At 37.5% G+C, this 19345-nt stretch overlaps 1 non-coding gene across 1 annotated transcript; it reads right to left on the reverse strand.

Moving 5' to 3' along the window:
• Positions 1-3613: 3613 nt before the first annotated feature.
• On the reverse strand, positions 3614-3717 carry LOC130970988 (small nucleolar RNA R71). The gene has a single exon (XR_009082229.1). It is a non-coding gene; the product is annotated as a small nucleolar RNA R71 (small nucleolar RNA).
• Between the last annotated feature and the right edge of the window lie 15628 nt (positions 3718-19345).

Here is a 19345-nt window from a genome sequence, read left to right on the forward strand (position 1 = left end):
TTGTTGGTTTTTCTGTGATTTTAGTTATTTTCTGGCTGAAATTGAGGGACCTGAGCAAAAATCAGATTCAGAAGCTGAGAAAGGACTGCAGATGCTGTTGAATTCTGACCTCCCTGCACTCAAAGTGGATTTTCTGGAGCTACAAAAACCCAAATGGTGCGCTCTCAATGGCGTTGGAAGGTAGACATCTTGAGCTTTCTAGAAATGTATAATAGTCCATACTTTGTTCAAGATTTGATGGCCCAAACTGGCATCCAAACACCCACCAGAGACCCTTTTTTGGCGTAAAACGCCAGAACTGGTACCAAAGCTGGAGTTAAACGCCCAAACTGGCACCAAAACTGGCGTTTGAACTCCAAGAAGAGCCTATGCATGTGAAAGCTTCAAGGCTCAGTCCAAACACACACCAAGTGGGCCACGGAAGTAGATTTCTGCACTATCTACTCATTTTCTATAAACCTAGTTTACTAGTTTAGTATAAATAGCACTTTTTACTATTGTATTCACATCTTTGGACCACTTTTTGATCCTTTGATCAGGTCTTTAAACCTTATTTTGATTGTATTATGCTATTTGGGGAGGCTGGCCATTCGGCCATGCCTAGACCTTGTTCTTATGTATTTTTCGACGGTGGAGTTTCTACACCTCATAGATTAAGGTGAGGAGCTCTGCTGTTCCTCGAGTATTCATGAAAGTATTATTGTTTTTCTATTCAATTCATGCCTACTTCTCCTCCAAGATATACTCTTGTGCTTAATTCAGTTAAGTCAGAATGAAGGGGTGACCCGTGACAATCACCCAATCTTCGTTACTCCCTTAGCCAAGATCCGCGTGCCTGACAACCACAGAGCGGTCTACATGATGTTCAACGTAGTCATTGGACGACAGTTAGAGTATATTCTCTTTGGTCTCTAACCCACGGATCTTAATCACCTCTCCTGACAACAGAGCATTCGAATCCATGACGTTAGAACCTTCGTGGTATAAGCTAGAATCAATTGGCAGCATTCTTGAGATCCAGAAAGTCTAAACCTTGTCTGTGGTATTCTGAGTAGGATCTGGGATGGGATGACTGTGACGAGCATCAAACTCGTGACTGTTGGGTGCAGTGATAGTGTGCAAAAGAATAAATGTATTCTATTCCGAAACGATCGAGAATCGACAGCTGATTAGCCATGCGGAAAACTGTGGAGGACATGTTTTCACTGAGACGCGGATGGTAGCCATTGATAACGGTGATCCACCAACATACAGCTTGCCATGGAAGGGAGTACGCATGATTGGATGAGGACAGTAGGAAAGCAGAGGTTCAGAGGCAACAAAGCATCTCTAAAACGCTTATCTGAAAATCTTACCAAGGAACTATATAAGTAACTTTATTTTATTTTATGCTTTATTTATCTTTTAATTATCAAAATCTCATAACCATTTGAATCCGCCTGACTGAGATTTATAAGATGACCATAACTTGCTTCAAGCCGTCAATCTCCGTGGGATCGACCCTTACTCACGTAAGGTATTACTTGGACGACCCAGTGCACTTGCTGGTCAGCTATGTGGAGTTGTGAAAAGTGTGAATCACAATTTCGCATACCAAGTTTTTGGCGCCGTTGCAGGGGATTGTTCTAGTTTGGACAACTGACGGTTCATCTTGTTGCATAGATTAGGTAATTTTCTTCTTGTTTCAACCTTTATTGTATTTTCAAAAAAAGTTTTCAAAAATCTTTCAAAAAAATTTTTTTCTTCTTTTTCGTTTTTCCAAAAAAAAATTTTTTTAAAAAATTATAAAATCATAAAATCAAAAATATTTTGTGTTTCTTGTTTGAGTCTAGTGTCAATTTTTAAGTTTGGTGTCAATTGCATGTTTTTATTTTTCTAGCATTTTTCGAAAATTCATGCGTTATGTTCTTCATGATCTTCAAGTTGTTCTTGGTGGTTTTCTTATTTTATGTCTTTTCTTGTTTTTCATATGCATTTTCGTGCATGTGTTTCTTTTCTTAAAAATTTTTCAAAAATATGTTCTTGATGTTCATCATGATCTTCAAAGTGTTCAAGGTGTTCATCTTGACATTCAAAGTGTTCTTGCATGCATCATTGGTTTTGATCTTAAATTTTCATGTCTTGAGTCATTTTGTTGTTTTTCTCTTTCTTCTTTAAAATTCAAAAATAAAATATATATATATATATATATATATATATATATATATATATCTTTTCCTTATTTCACTCATAAATTTTGAAATTTTGGGTTGACTTAGTCAAAAATTTTTAAAAATTTAGTTGTTTCTTATTATTTAAGTCAAATTTTCAATTTAAAAATTCTATCTTTTCAAATCTTTTTCAAAAAAATCAAATCTTTTTCATTTTTCTTCTTAATATTTTCGAAAACTTTAAAAATTGATTTTCAAACTCTTTTTCTTATTTTTATTTCATATTTTTGAAAACCTTGCTAACAATTAAGGATTTGATTAAAAAAACTTCAAGTTTGTTACTTTCTTGTTAAGAAAGGTTCAATCTTTAAATTCTAGAATCATATCTTTTAGTTTCTTGTTAGTCAAGTCATCAATTTTAATTTAAAAAAAATCAAATCTTTTTCAAATAATATCTTTTTCAAATTTTAATTTCAAAATCTTTTTCTAACTTCTTATCTTTTCAAAACTTACTATTTCTTATCTTTTTCAAAATCACCTAACTACTCTTTCACTTCTCATTTTCGAAAATCACCTTCCTCTTTTCAAAAATCTTTTTAATTAACTAATTGTTTTAAACTCTAATTTTATTTTATTCATTTTCTTAATTTTCAAATACTAACCAATAATTAAAATAAAAACAAAAATATTTTTCTTTTCTTTTAATTAATTTTTGAATTTCTCTTCTCTCTCATCTTTTTCTATTTATTTATTTAATTACTAACACCTCTCTTCTTCTTAAAATTTGAACCCTCTCTCCCTCTCTGTGTTCGAATTCTCTTTATTTTCTCTCTACCTCATTCTTCTATTCTTCTCTTCTTCTACTCACATAAAGAAATCTCTGTACTGTGACATAGAGGATTCATCTTCTTTTCTGTTCTCTTCTTTTTCACATTAGCAGAAACAGGGATAAAAACATTCTTATTGAAGCTGATCCTGAATCTGAAAGGACTCTGCAGAGGAAGCTAAGAGAAGCTAAAGCACATCACTCCAGAGAGGACCTTACAGAAGAATTCAAAAAAGAAGCAGACATGACTGAACCCAACAACAATGCAAGGAAGATGCTTGGTGACTATGCTACACCAACTTTCAACTTCTATGGAAGAAGCATCTCAATTCCTGCCATTAGAGCAAACAACTTTGAGCTTAAGCCTCAATTAGTTTCTCTAATGCAGCAGAACTGCAAGTTTCATGGACTTCCATAAGAAGATCCTCATCAGTTATTATCTGAAATCTTATAGATCTGTGATACTGTTAAGACCAATGGGGTTGATCCCGAGGTCTACAGACTTATGCTTTTCCCCTTTGCTGTAAGAGACAAAGCTAGAACATGGTTGGACTCACAACCTAGAGAAAGTATGAACTCTTGGGACAAGCTGGTCAATGCTTTCTTGACCAAATTCTTTCCACCTCAAAAGATGAGTAAGCTCAGAGTGGACGTCCAAACCTTCAGACAAAAGGAAGGTGAATCCCTCTATGAAGCTTGGGAAAGATACAAGCAATTAACCAAAAGGTGTCCTTCTGACATGTTTCCAAAATGGAGCATCATATGTATATTCTATGATGGTCTGTCTGAAATGTCAAAGATGTCACTAGATCATTCTGCTGGTGGATCCCTTCATCTGAAAACGCCTGCAGAAGCCCAGGAACTCATTGAGATGGTTGCAAATAACCAGTTCATGTACACTTCTAAAAGAAATCCTGTGAATAATGGGATGACTCAGAAGAAATGAGTTCTTGAGATTGATACTCTGAATGCCATATTGGCTCAGAACAAAATATTGACTCAGCAAGTCAATGTGATTTCTCAGAATCTGACTGGATTGCAAGCTGCATCCGGCAGTGCTAAAGAAGCCTCCTCTGAAGGAGAAGCTTATGACCCTGAGAATCCTACAATGGAAGAAGTGAATTACATGGGAGAATCCTATGGAAACACCTATAATCCTTCATGGAGAAATCATCCAAATTTCTCATAGAAAGATCAACAGAAGCCTCAACAAGACTTCAATAACAATAATGGTGGGGGAAATAGGTTTGGCAATAGCAAACCTTTTCCATCATCTTCTCAGCAGCAGACAGAGAATTCTGAATAGAGCCTCTCTGGCTTAGCAAACATAGTCTCTGATCTATCTAAGGCCACTCTCAGTTTCATGATTGAGGCACGATCTTCCATCAGAAATTTGGAGGCACAAGTGGGTCAGCTGAGTAAAAGAGTTACTGAAACTCCTCCTAGTACTCTCCTAAGCAATACAGAAGAGAATCCAAAAAGAGAGTGCAAGGCCATCTATACGTCCAATATGGCCGAACCTGTAGAGGAGGGAAAGGCAGTGATTCCCAGTGAGGAAGACCTCATGGGATGTCCACTGACCACTAGAGAGTTCCATCATGGGGAACCAAGGGAATCTGAGGCTCATCTAGAGACCATAGAGATTCCACTGAACTTCTTATTACCATTCATGAGCTCTGATGAGTATTCTTCCTCTGAAGAAGATGAAGTTATTACTGAAGAGCAAGTTGCTCAGTATTTAAGAGCAATCATGAAGCTGAATGCCAAGTTATTTGGTAATGAGACTTGGGAGGATGAACCTCCATTGCTCATTAATGAACTAAACGCCTTGGTTCAGCTGAAGATAACTCAAAAGAAACCAGATCCCGAAAGGTTTTTAATACCTTGCACCATTGGCACCATGACCTTTGAGAAGGCTCTGTGTGACCTGGGGTCAAGTGTAAACCTCATGCCACTCTCTGTAATGGAGAAACTAGGGATCTTTGAGGTACAAGCTGTAAGAATCTCACTAGAGATGACAGACAAATCAAAGAAACATGCTTATGGACTTGTAGAGGATGTCTTAGTGAAGGTTGAAGGCCTTTACATCCCTGCTGACTTTATAATCCTAGACACTGGGAAGGATAAGGATGAATCCATCATCCTTGGAAGACCTTTTCTAGCCACATCAAAGGCTGTAATTGATGTGGACAAAGGAGAGTTAGTCCTTCAGTTGAATGAGGACTACCTTTTGTTTAAGGCTCAAGGATCTTCCTCTGTAAACATAGAGAAGAAGCATGAATAGCTTCATCCAACTCTCTCCATGCAGAGTCAAGCAAAGCCCCCACATCCAACTTCTAAGTTTGGTGTTGGGAGGCCACAATCATGCTCTAAGCATCTGTAAAACTCTGTAAGAGCTTCTTGTCAAGCTATTGACATTAAAGAAGGGCTTATTGGGAGGCAACCCAATTTTATTTATCTTTATTAATTACTCTTTCATTTTGTTTTCCATTGTTATTTTATATTTTCTTAGCATGATGATCATGTAGAGTCACAAAAACAACTACAAAAATTAAAGTAAAATAAAAAATAGCATCAAAAATAGCACACCCTGGAGGACGAGCCTATACCAAAATGGGCATTTAACGTCCAATCTGGCACCATTCTGGGCGTTAAACGCCAGAACTGGCAGGCAAATTGGCATTTAAATGCCAGTAAAGAAAGAAAAATGGGCGTTTAAATACCCAGTTTGGCACCATTCTGGGTGTTAAACGCCAGAACTGGCATGCAAACTGGCGTTTAAACGCCAGAAAAGGGCAACAAACTGGCGTTTAAATCCCAGAAAAGGGCAGCAGACTGGCGTTTAAATGCCAGAAATGCCACAGAGAGGGCCTTTTAACGCCAAGGAGGTGTAGGGATAAAAAATCCTTGACACCTCAGGATCTGTAGACCCCACAGGATCCCCACCTACCCTACCTCACTCTCTCTCCTCTTCACACCTCTCTATAACACTCTACCCAAAACACCACTCACCTATCAAATCTTACCCTCTTTCCCATATTCTCTTCACCACTCACATCCATCCCCTAATTCCCAAAAACCCATCATACAACCCACCTACCCCTACCCACTCAAATTCAAACCATTTCCCTCCCAAACCCACCCCTTCTCAAACGAACTAACTCCCTCTCTTACCCTATAAATACCTTTCCTTACTCCTTCCTTTTCACACCTCACATACACTTAAAACCCCCCTTGGCTGAACCCTCTCAAGCCTCCATCTCCCACTTCTCTTCTTCTTCTACTCTCTTCTTTCTTCTTTTGCTCGAGGACGAGCAAACCTTTTAAGTTTGGTGTGGAAAAAGCGCTGCTTTTTATTTTTCCATAACCATTATGGGCACCTAAGACTGGAGAAACCTCTAGAAAGAGGAAAGGGAAGGCAATTGCTTTCACCTCCGAGTCATAAGATATGGAGAGATTCATCTCAAAGGTCCATCAAGACCACTTCTATGAAGTTATGGCCAAGAAAAAGGTGACCCCCGAGGTCCCCTTTAAGCTCAAAAGGAGCGAATATCTGGAGATCCGACATGAGATTAGGAGAATAGGATGGGAAGCTCTCACCAATCCCATTCAACAAGTCGGAATCTTAATGGTTCACAAGTTCTATGCTAATGCATGGATCACTAAGAACCATGATCAAAGTACGAACCCAGACCCGAAAAATTGGCTCACAATGGTCCGGAGAAAATACTTAGATTTCAGTCCGGATAATGTGAGATTGGCGTTCAACTTGCCAATCATGAGAGAAGATTCTCATCCTTTCACTAGAAGAGTCAACTTTGATCAAAGGTTGGACCAAGTCCTCAAGGACATCTTTGTGGAAGGAGCTCAATGGAAGAGATATTCCAAAGGCAAGTCGGTTCAACTAAGAAGGCCGGACCTTAAGCCTGTGGCTAGAGGATGGTTGGAATTCATCCAACGCTCTATTATTCCTACCAGCAACCGATCCGAAGTAACTGTGGATCGGGCTATCATGATTCATAGTATCATGATTGGAGAGGAAGTGGAAGTTCATGAGATCATACCTCTAGAACTATACAAGGTGGTTGACAAGCCCTCCACTTTGGCAAGGTTAGCCTTTATTCATCTCATCTGCCACCTATGTAATTTTAGCCAAAATTGTCATAGAGGAAGACATCCTCATTGAAGAGGACAAGCCCATCACTAAAAAGAGGATGGAGCAAACAAGAGAGCCCACTCATGGACCTCAACAAGAGCATGAGGAAGTCCCTCATCAAGAAATCCCTGAGATGCCTCAAGGGATGCATTTTCCTCCACACAACTATTGGGAGCAGCTCAACACCTCTTTAGGAGATTTGAGTTCCAATATGGAGCAACTAAGGGTGGAGCACCAAGAGCACTCCATTATCCTCCATGAAATAAGAGAGGACCAAAGAACCATGAGGGAAGAGCAACAAAGGCAAGGAAGAGACATTGAGGAGCTCAAGCACTTCATATGATCTTCAAGAGGAAGAACTAGCCCCATCACTAAGGTGGACCCGTTCTTTAATTTCCTTGTTATTTGTTTTTCTGTTTTTTCGTTCCTTATGCTTTATGTTTTGTCTATGTTTGTGTCTTTATTACATGATCAATAATGTCTAGTGTCTATGTCTTAAAGCTATGAATGTCCTATGAATCATTCACCTTTCTTAAATGAAAAATGTTCCTAATTACAAAAGAACAAGAAGTACATGAATTTAGAACTTCTTCTTGAAATTAGTTTAATTATTTTGATGTGGTGGCAATACATTTTGTTTTCTGAATGAATGCTTGAACATTGCATATTTTTTATAGTGAAGTTTATGAATGTTAAAATTATTGGCTCTTGAAAGAATAATGAAAAAAGAGAAATGTCATTGATAATCTAAAAAATCATAAAATTGATTCTTGAAGCAAGAAAAAGCAGTGAAAAAGAAAAAGCTTGCGAAAAAAATGGCAAAAAAAAAGAAAAAAAAAAGAAAGAAGAAAAAGCAAGCAAGAAAAAGCCAATAGCCCTTTAAACCAAAAGGCAAGGGTAAAGAGGATTCAGTGGATAGGAGGGCCCAAAAGAATAAAATCCTGGCTTAAGCAGCTAAATCAAGCTGTCCCTAACCATGTGCTTGTGTCATGAAGGTCCAAGTGAAAAGCTTGAGACTGAGTGGTTAAAGTCATCATCTAAAGCAAAGAGAGTGTGCTTAAGAACTCTGGACACCTCTAACTGGGGACTCTAGCAAAGATGAGTCACAATCTGAAAAGATTCACCCAGTTATGTATCTGTGGCATTTATGTATCCGGTGGTAATACTGAAAAACAAGATGCTTAGGGTCACGACCAAGACTCATAAGTAGCTGTGTTCAAGAATCAACATACTGAACTAGGAGAATCAATAACACTATCTTAATTCTGAGTTCCTATAGATGCCAATCATTCTGAATTTCAAAGGATAAAGTGAGATGCCAAAACTGTTCAGAAGCAAAAAGCTACAAGTCCCGCTTATCTAATTAGAACTAAGCTTCACTGATATTTTGGGATTTATTGTATATTCTCTTCTTTTTATCTTATATTGTTTTTAGTTGCTTGGGGATAAGAAATAATTTAAGTTTGGTGTTGTGATGAGCGGATAATTTATACGCTTTTTGGCATTGTTTTTAAGTAGTTTCTAGTATGTTTTCGTTACTTTTTAGTATATTTTTATTAGTTTTTATGCAAAAATCACATTTCTGGACTTTACTATGAGTTTGTGTGATTTTTTGTGATTTCAGGTATTTCCTGGCTGAAATTGAGGGACTTGAACAAAAATCTGATTCAGAGGCTGAGGAAGGACTGCAGATGCTATTGGATTCTGACCTCCCTGAAGTCGAAGTGGATTTTCTGGAGCTACAGAAACCCAATTGGTGCGCTCCCAAAAGCGTTGGAAAGTAGATATCTTGGGCTTTCCAATAATGTATAATAGTTTATACTTTTCCCGTGATTTGATGGCCCAAACTGGCATCCAAACGCCCAGCAGAGACCCTTTTCTAGCGTAAAACGCTAGAACTGGCACCAAAACTGGAGTTAAACGCCCAAACTGGCACCAAAACTGGCGTTTGAACTCCAAGAAGAGCCTATGCATGTGAAAGCTTCAAGGTTCAGCCCAAACACACACCAAGTGAGCCACGAAAGTGGATTTCTGCACTATCTACTCATTTTTTGTAAACCTAGTTTACTAGTTTAGTATAAATAATACTTTTTACCATTGTATTCACATCTTTGGACCACTTTTCAATCCTTTGATCAGGTCTTTGAACCCTATTTCGATTGTATTATGCTATTTGGGGAGGCTGGCCATTCGGCCATGCCTAGACCTTGTTCTTATGTGTTTTCTGACGGTGGAGTTTCTACATCTCATAGATTAAGGTGAGGAGCTCTGCTGTTCCTCGAGTATTAATCCAAGTATTATTATTTTTCTATTCAATTCACGCCTACTTCTCCTCCAAGATATACTCTTGTGCTTAATTCAGTTAAGTCAGAATGAATGGGTGACCCGTGACAATCACCCAATCTTCGTTACTCGCTTAGCCAGATCTGCGTGCCTAACAACCACAAAGCGGTCTACATGATGTTCAACATAGTTATTGGACGACAGCTGGAGTATATTCTCTTTGGTCTCTGACCCACGGATATGAATCACCTCTCCTGACAACAGAACATTCAAATCTGTGACGTTAGAACCTTCGTGGTATAAACTAGAATCAATTGGCAGTATTCTTGAGATCCGGAAAGTCTAAACCTTGTCTGTGGTATTCCAAGTAGGATCTGGGATGGGTTGACTGTGATGAGCTTCAAACTCGTGACTGTTGGGCGCAGTGACAGTGTGTAAAAGAATAAATGTATTCTATTCCGACATGATCGAGAACCGACAGCTGATTAGCCATGCGGAAAACCATAGAGGACATGTTTTCATTGAGAGGACGGATGGTAGCCATTGACAACGGTGATCCACTAACATACAGCTTGCCATGGAAGGGAGTATGCATGATTGGATGAGGATAGTAGGAAAGCAGAGGTTTAGAGGCAACAAAGCATCTCTAAAACGCTTATCTGAAATTCCCACCAAGGAACTACATAAGTAACTTTATTTTATTTTATGCTTTATTTATCTTTTAATTATCAAAATCTCATAACCATTTGAATCTGCCTGACTGAGATTTACAAGAGGACCATAGCTTGCTTCAAGCCGTCAATCTCCGTAGGATCGACCCTTACTCACGTAAGGTATTACTTGGACGACCCAGTGCACTTGCTGGTCAGCTATGTGGAGTTGTGAAAAGTGTGAATCACAATTTCGCATACCAATTGCATATTTTCTTAATTTTGTGCATATTTTACCATTGCTTGGTTAAAGTAATGAGTTTCTTTTCAAGACCCTTTTTATAATATTTCACTAATTTAAATTGAAAAATTTGTGTTAAACTTATTTGAAGATTGTATTTAGAACATGGTTTAGAGCTAAAGAACACACAACCCGTGAGATTTGAGCTTAATTACATGGTTACATTATTTAACCATAATATTTTATTCTTATGTGTTCCCTTCTCTATGATTGCAATCTTTGTTTTGTTTTATTCTATATGTCCATTATTTAGTGCATTTACATGCTTGCTAATGATTGAGGCCATCATTTGTTATTAGCTCACTTATCCCAAATAGCCTACCATTTCACTTACCTTTGTTAGCCACTTTGAGCCTTTTAATCCCCATTTGTTCTGTATTTTACCACATCACTAGCCTTAAGCAGAAAAATAATTAATTATCCCATTGAATCTTTGGTTAGTTTAAGATAGAGATTGTGTGTCAACTAAGTGTGGGGAAACTGTGGAAAACCTGGGTTAATAGGGAATGTGTTATGTTTCTACTTTATTTAAATATTGGAAATTTGGGTGCCTACTCATGTGAGACCAGAAAAATCCAAAAAAAATCCATATGCATTGATATGTTATGTTTACTTTTATATTTTCAAAAAAAAAGACAAAAAAAAGAAAAAGAAAAAGAAAAAGAAATATATAATATATATATATATATATATATATATATATATATATATATATAAACAAATAGGGGACAAAATTACCCCAATGTTAAGTTTAATGAAAGGTCTATGCATATGTGATAAAATCAAAAGAAATATTTGGTACATGAGTATGTGATACAAAAGTGTGAATTATGGGTAGCTAGGCATGATTTTAGAGTTACATAGAATATGTGTGTGTATTAGGTGAAAGCTTAGGTTAGTCAAATATTCATATTTTGGCTCACTTAGCCATACATATATCCTCACCCTCACCTTAGCCCCATTACATCCTTGAAAAGACCTCATGATGTTTGCATTGGTATACTAAATATTTGTTGATTGGTTAGATGAAGAACAAAGTTTTAGAAAGCATGACTAGAGAAGAGTAGAGTGATCAACCCTAGACACTTTAGAGATTAGAGTGTATATACACTACCAGTGAGGGTTCAATGCTTAATTCTATGTTCCTTGCTTTCATGAGCTATCTTCTTACAAGTTTACTTGTCTTTTATTGTATGATTTAAATTAGTGGAATCTGATCTATTTTTTTCTTGAAAAACTTGTTTACTTTTGATCAAGTAGATAGGACCATCTTAGCATATAGTTGCATTCATATATAGGTTGCATTTCATGAGTCTTACTTTCCCCCATTCATTCCTTTTGTCTCCTTGAGCTTAGCATGAGGACATGCTAATGTTTAAGTGTAGGGAGATTGATAAATCACTATTTTATGGTTTATCATGTACTAATTTGAGTGGTTTTTATCAAGAATTCGCACACTTATTCATACTATTTGCATGGTTTTACATTTTTCCTTCCTAACTTTGTGCTATGATTGAGAATATGCTTTTTTGGCCTTAATTCTATGTTCCTTGCTTTCATGAGCTATCTTCTTACAAGTTTACTTGTCTTTTATTGTATGATTTGAATTAGTGGAATCTGATCTATTTTTTTCTTGAAAAACTTGTTTACTTTTGATCAAGTAGATAGGACCATCTTAGCATATAGTTGCATTCATATATAGGTTGCATTTCATGAGTCTTACTTTTCCCATTCATTCCTTTTGTCTCCTTGAGCTTAGCATGAGGACATGCTAATGTTTAAGTGTAGGGAGATTGATAAATCACTATTTTATGGTTTATCATGTACTAATTTGAGTGGTTTTTATCAAGAATTCGCACACTTATTCATACTATTTGCATGGTTTTACATTTTCCCTTCCTAACTTTGTGCTATGATTGAGAACATACTTTTTTGGCCCTAAATTTGCTATGTTTAAATCCCCTCTTATTACCATTCGAGGCCTTGATATGTGTGTTAAGTGTTTTTAGAGATTACTGGACAGGAATGGTTTAGAGGATGGAAAAAAATCATGCAAAAGTGGAATGAATACAAGAAACTGAAGGAATTGCTAAAGCTGTCCAGCCTGACCTCTTGGTACTAAATCAACCATAACTTGAGCTACAAAGATCCAAATGACAAGGTTTTAGTTGCGTGGAAAAGCTAACATCCGGGGCTTCACAACAATATATAATTTGCTATAGCTGCCCTAAAGATAGGCGGCACGCACGCATAGATCACGCGCACGCATGACCTGGAGAAAACTCAATCCACGCGTACACGTGGACGACGCGTACGCGTGACTTTGCCGCGTGCTGGACGTATCAAAAATTGCTGGGAGCGATTTCTGGGCTGTTTCTGACCCAGTTTTTGGCCCAGAAAATATATATTAGAGGCTATAAAGTGGGGGAATCAATTCATTCATGGATACAACTTTCATTCACACAATTTTTAGGTTTTAGATGTAGTTCTCTAGAGAGAGAGAGGCTCTCTCCTCTCTCTTAGGTTTTAGGATTAGGATTTCTTCTTCTTCTCAATTCCAGGTTCAATGTTCTTTTAATTTAGTTTCTCTTTTATTTGTTTATGAACTCCATGTTAGATTTGATTTCTTTATTTAATGCAATTTGAGGCATTCATATTTATGATTTTAATTTAGCTTTTTACATTCTTAGCTTGTGTTGAGTAATTGGAGACACTTGAGTTATCAAACTCCTTGTTGATTGAAAATTAGAATTCTTTGCTGATTGATTTGAATTTTCCTAACTCTAGTCTTTTCTCAGGAATTGACTAGGACATGAGGAATCAAATTAATTTATCCACTTAACATACCTTCATAGTTAGAGGTTGACCAAGTGGGAGCAAAAGCCAATTCTCATCACAATTGATAAGGATAACTAGGATAGGACGTCCAGTTCTTATACCTTGCAAGGGTTTTCATGATAATTAGTTTACTTCCTTGTCATTTACATTCCTTGTTCAAACCTTTCAAAAATCCAAAAAGATACTTTTCTCATAACCAATAATAACACACCTCCCTGCAGTTCCTTGAGAGACGACCCGATGTTTAAATACTTCGGTTATTAATTTTTATTGGGTTTGCTTTAGTGACAAACAAGTTTTTGTACGAAAGGATTCTTGTTGATTTAGAAGCTATACTAGCAACGTGATTATTTTTGTGAATTATTTACCAGCAAAAATCCGTTCGTCATTGGGCTGCAACAATATTTTCTTTTAGGCTTATATCACTAAATATAACAATCAAAACTAATTGGATGTTTAACCCAATAAATTAATGTTTGTTATTATCAATAAATTAATTTAATTCTCAACACAACAGCATATAAGAATTATTGTATAATTTTTTAAAAATACAATGCCACGAGTCAAGACTTTATATATAATCAATGAGATTATCCTAACTTCAAAAATAGTATGAATTCTTTTTATTAATGCATGTATGATACTAAAACTTTAAATATATTAGATTAATATAAATATCATAATATTATTTTTAGAAGTAATTTTCATTTTAAAAATTTTAATTTCAAATTGCTTATCTGGTGATTATATAATGTATATTTTACCAGGGACAATTATTTATAAAATTAACAAGAGGTTATTATTAGCAATTAAACCTCTAATTTTATAGCTATGTGCAACTTTTTGATGTTATATATGTATGTATGTATGAATGTCTTTTTCTTTGTTGTATGAAAATGCTATTCTGAAGGTTGTGGTAGGTTTAGAGAAGGGAGGTTGAATCTATGCCTTCCTTTTCAGTTGTTGTTATGACCCTTTTTAAACAAACTTTCAATTCTTCTTCTGTTTGTACTCAGCAGCGGAAATTCATGAGACAATTTATTTTTTTCTCATGAATATCAAAAAGTAGAACACAGCAAAGAAGAGAAAAGCTAACACCAGCATGTATCCTGGCTTAGTTGTCGTGTGCTATGCAACCTACGTCTAGACTCCTCCACAACAATGGAGAAATTTTCACTATAGTTAAAAGTATTACATACACCAATTCCACAGGATTGACCCAATCCTTTCACACTCAAGTTCTAACCTAACTTGACATTGGCTATGCTAATACCTAACTCTTCACTCTTAGTGCTAACCCAACTAAGAAAGGGATACCTTACAGGTACAAGATACAAGACATAGACATACCTAAAGTAATCAGAAAATAACTCTAGGCTTTTCACTCAAATGTATCAGTCAGCCTTTTTCCACTCATGGCTTTTACTTGAGTTCTCTCACTATGCCTTTTCTCACAAGAAATTACAGAAAGATAAACATAGAAAAGTACATTACAATCTGTAAAACATGAAGGAGATTGACTTCATCAACAGCCTCTTTGCTATGTGATAAACCAGATTTGCAAACTTCAGATTAAGTTCTTTAGTATTGGCCGAATGCTTCTTTGAAAGAAAGCATTATCCAAGTAGAGGAACTTTTTCACAGAACACAACTCACCAAACTCGGGTTTTCTCTCCTTGGTTTCTGAATGAACAGCAAACCTCTTTTATCTCCTTACATGTTGCTTGGTTGCTCTCCCTAGATCAACTTCTTGAGCCTTGAGCTTCACCAACCCAACCGTTCATTTTTTCCCAGTAATCCTCAAAATGGGACTTTGCTTCTGACTTCTCTATCTTGATCAAAAGCCACATTATTAGTAGAAAATAATTTCTTCAATGGTAAACCCAGATCTTGACCATTGAAACACAACTTGGTCCCTAAGACATTCTCAATCGTTGATGCACAGCAGTGAGGAACATAAACCCTCTTTTCGATATAGTTCAAAATGGAGTGGCAGAGAGTTGAAGATGAAGAGAAGAAAGTGTGATGTATGTAAAAGGAAATGGGTTACCTTTACTCTAAGCTTGATTTGGTTTGAACTTGCTGATTTGACCTCAGCCTTTCTTGCCTAACCTTCTCTTTCTTTCTTCTTTCATGACTAGCTTAGGAACTAAGCTCTCTTTCTTACTTTTTCTGAGTTCTGTGATTTGACCGAGACAAAAAAGAGAGGAACGTTGCTTTGGAAGAAAGATGGAGAGATTTAAAATCAACTCGGGCTTGGATCGGTTTCTTCTTATGTTCAGCCCATTGGTTTCTTTGGCTTTGTTTCTTTTGGGCTCCACTTGACTAACCAGCCCATTAGCCTTGATGTTTTATTTTTATTCCATTTTGGGCTGCAATGTTTAATAAATAATTAGTAACATATAATTATTATTACTCAACACTAATTATTTATTTTACCCAAAAATAATGTTTGTCATCACTAATTAATTTAGTTAATTTCTTAATTCAACAATCTCCCCCTTGATGACAAACATATTTAAACACAAAATTTAAAAAGAAATGAATCTAAGTAAGATTGAGAAACTTCCCTTTGAATGATGTTACTTCCTTTTATGTTGCTCCCCCCTTTCCTTTTCAAGAGTGGCTCCCCCTAGATTTATGCTCTTCTCTTCTTTCCTATTTATATATACTTATTTGGAACCAAATAGATACCATATACAAACCAAAGATGTAGCATAAAGTTATAGTTTTTAATAGCTCATGACAGATCATTACTTGAGTCAGAACAGAGCATTAAAACTTCAGGGTCAGGGTTAAAGCAGCAACATAACATAAAACAAGTTTTCAAACTCATGCCAGAATGATCACAACAGTAGAAAACATTTGCAAATTCATGCCAAAATCATTGTAGTAGCAGTAATTAACTAAAATAATTGATCAAGTATATACACAATTTTGCTGCTTCATCGTGCGCTATTACTCCCCGTTTTGTCATCAAGGGTGGATAATAAGCAAGATCAACAAAAACATCACCATAAATCTTGCAAGAAAAGGTTAGAGCACAGTTCAAAGTTTAACCTAAATTATCAACAGTGCAACGTAAGTCAGAGTTATTACAATCATCCAAGATAAAAAAAATAGTCCAACAGTAGCAAAAGAAACAGAATTTATGAGACAAAAAGAGAGCAGCAGCAGCAGTTTTTATGAGACAAATCTAGGCATCAGAGCCATTCCCCTCCGAACCAGCTTCCTCTTCATCATCAGTGGCAGGGTCTTCATCTTTTTGAAGGTTATCAATGAAAGTCATGAACACAGCCACTCGATCCTTTGATTTTCGGAGGAAGTTCTCATGTTTGCTGGCTAGCTTTCTGTGCTCCTTGCTCATTGCAATCATGTGATTAGACTGGGAGACAAACTCCTGAACAACATCCTTGACAACATTCAGCAAAGCAGATTTTTTGTCCTGTAGAGATGGAGGTACCTCCGGTGGAAGGAGGAGGAGATTCCACAGGGACTGTTCCGAGGGTTACCTGAAACTGTAGGTCGATCTCGGTCGAGATCTTCTGTGTTGGTCAGAGCCGACGTATCCGGCAGGTGTATAGCGGCCGGAGCTGGTGTGTCCGACTTGTAGGACTTGGTGATGGTGCTGATCTTTCGTCCCCGGAGGGTGGAGGGTACCTGCAAGGAACTCCGATGCTTAAGTTAGCAAGGGTATTAAGCAGGTATTGAGGAGAATCAGAGTATGAGTTATACCTGGGTGCTCCAGTGTATTTATAATGGTAAGATATGGCCTCCTGCGGATAAGATAAGTCAGTTATCTTTATCTTATCTTTAAGTGAGGTCATCTTTAAGGGAACCGCCTTTATCTCTATGGGCTCTGGCTGCCCTTGGTTTTGGGACGTGTTCTTCTATTTGGGCCCTTGGTTTGGGCTTTCCTGTGACTTGGCCGAGCTCTTTAAAAGGAGGTCGGGTTGTCCTGACCTGAAGAGGTCGGTCGCTTTGTCTGTAGAACATCCCGGGTCGGACAGCTCGACCCAGGGTATGAACAGTGCCCCTGCTTGAGCTCAGTCTTCTTTTTGAGGCCGAGTCCTTGACTTCGATCCTTCTTTGATGAAGCCGAACTCAAGCATTTTTGTCAATTCCTTTGTATCAGCTTTGAATGCAGAACGTTTCCTCTAAAAAACGCGCGCTTTTACACCGGCACTTTTTTGGGAACATGCGAGGGTTTAATGCTTTTTAATTTTGAGCATTAATTGCCCCGTTTCCCCTAGGCTCTTTGCTTTGGATTTTGAAAAACCTAAAAACGGTTTCTCTCCTTTTTCTCTTTCGTAACTTCTTTTCCAGTTCTCTTCATTCTCTGTTTTTTGTTTGCACTTCTGCTTTCCTTGCGTTTGCGGCGTCATTTGGTGTTTCTGGAGCTTGGGATCTTGCCTTTCTTCTTGCGATATTAATCTTATCCGCATTCTTCGTGAGAAGGTGTTCCCAGATTTTGTCTTCCTTCTTTGTTGAAGCTCGCTGCTCTTTCCAGATTGGTACTAGCTTTTCTTTCTTTTTTCGTAGCTTTCGTCTTTAATTTTGGTGAAGTTCTGGTTTTGCATGTTTGAAAGTTTGGATCTTTTTGCGATCTTATATTTGCTTGTTGCTGTGATATGTTTTTTCTATCTTCCTTCTTGTGGTTTTTCTTGGAATTTCTGTCGAGTCTTTCTGGGGTTTTACTGTTGCTTTCTAGTTGCTTTTGATACTAGTGGAAAATCTGCATCTGTTTCTCACTTTTGGGGATTGCTTCCTGTCTGGTCTTTGGAAAAAGGTTGCATCTTTAAGGGTCTCGTGCTTGTTTTTTGTTTGATAGGCTTGTAATGATTTGCTGTGTTTTTCTTTGATAAAAAGCACTTGTTGTTTTGAATCCTTTTTGAGAAATGCTGGGATATAATCTGTAGAGTATTTCTGGAAACCTTGTTTTGTTACTGCCTCCAAAGGATGCCCGGTACTTTGGTTTGAGTCTTGGGGTTTTCCTTTTCTTGATTTTCATTGCCTGAGAAGTATTGACCGAGTTGTTTTCTACTTTGTCCGAGATGTTTGTAGTAACCTTATTTTCTTTTCTTACTTGTAGGATTAGTTGGCCTCATGTCTTCTCGCAATAATATTGTAGAGATGTCGTCCAGAGTTCCCGAGGGGATGTCCGATTGGCTGGACTCCCTTGTTTTGTTGTGTGTTTCTGTTGTAGATGTGGAGTTTTGCACAGAACTAAGGAAGTGCCATAGGGTTTGTGGTAACAATGCCCGTGAGGAAGATTACGAGCTTGTTGCCCCTGATTCTGAAGAGAGAGTTTGTTTTCTGACTTCTGTTGAGGGAGAGTGTCCCTTCTTTTATGCTTACGAATACTTTTTCAGTCAGTTGAACATTTCTTTTCCTTTTACTGCTTTTGAGACCGACCTGTTGTGGTCGTGTAATATTGCTCCATCCCAGCTCCACCCCAATTCCTGGGGTTTTATTAAAATTTTTCAACTTCTCTGCCGTGAACAAGATGTGACACCTTCCCAGACTCTGTTTCTTTACTTGTTTATTTCCGCCAAGCCTGGCGGTTCTTCAAAAAAGAAAGCTTCTTGGGTTTCTTTCCGGTCCGCCCAGGGCCATAAAGTGTTTGCGATGTATGATGAGTCCTTTAAGGACTTCAAGAACTACTTCTTTAAAGTTCGAGCTGTTGAGGGGGCCCGCCCCTTTTTTCTTGATGAAAATGACGAGCCCTCCTTCCCTTTAGAGTGGCAGAAGGATGTAAGAGTGTCTCGCTACACTTGGGAGATGCTTGATGATGTCGAACGCGCTTTTGTAGTTGTTCTAGAGGATCTCTGGTGGAAACCACCCCATCTTGATACAAAAAGATTTTTGAATGATCCTTCCTTGGTTCGGACTGCTTTGGGTATTTGTTTGTCTATTTGCCTGATTTGTTTCTATACTTATTTCCTTTTTCTTCCTCTATTGTAACTTTTTGTCGTGGCTGTTTGTAGAGATGTCAAAGAACAATGACTCCATGAAGGCCTTCAAAAGGGCAAAGAAGGCAACTGCTGCTCTGAACATGTTGGCCAAGGTGGCCGGCGAGGGATCTTCACATGTCCCCGTAAAGCCTCCTGTGTCGAGTTCCCTTGGGCCGAGGAAAGTAAT

The sequence above is a fragment of the Arachis stenosperma genome, chromosome 3, assembly GCF_014773155.1.
Source record: "Arachis stenosperma cultivar V10309 chromosome 3, arast.V10309.gnm1.PFL2, whole genome shotgun sequence".
Lineage (NCBI taxonomy): Eukaryota > Viridiplantae > Streptophyta > Magnoliopsida > Fabales > Fabaceae > Arachis > Arachis stenosperma.